This window comes from Penaeus monodon, chromosome 23 (genome assembly GCF_015228065.2).
Source record: "Penaeus monodon isolate SGIC_2016 chromosome 23, NSTDA_Pmon_1, whole genome shotgun sequence".
Lineage (NCBI taxonomy): Eukaryota > Metazoa > Arthropoda > Malacostraca > Decapoda > Penaeidae > Penaeus > Penaeus monodon.
In genome coordinates this window covers 39,744,359-39,744,672 of record NC_051408.1, presented here as the reverse complement: position 1 = coordinate 39,744,672, position 314 = coordinate 39,744,359, and positions in this window count along the sequence as shown.

Below are 314 nucleotides of genomic sequence, written 5' to 3'. Positions count from 1 at the left end.
TGATAGCCCAATAAAGTATCATTGGATCTCCTCTGGTGTCATCCATATTTCTTTGTTTTGATGATGAAATACTTATGATAAAATAGAAATATTTATTTACTTATTTGAACTTATAGAAATATATATATTTTGCGTTCACAGATATCATGAAGATGAGAGGGTTTAAAAGAAAAAAAAAAAAATGTACCAATCCTGTTGGCTGATACCAGATAATAGCCTTGTAAATATCGCGAGACAGAGTAAAATATATGTAGCATTTATCTTATCTAAATATTCAGTTATATTTACGTTTTCTCTCTCGGGAGTCAGTGCTC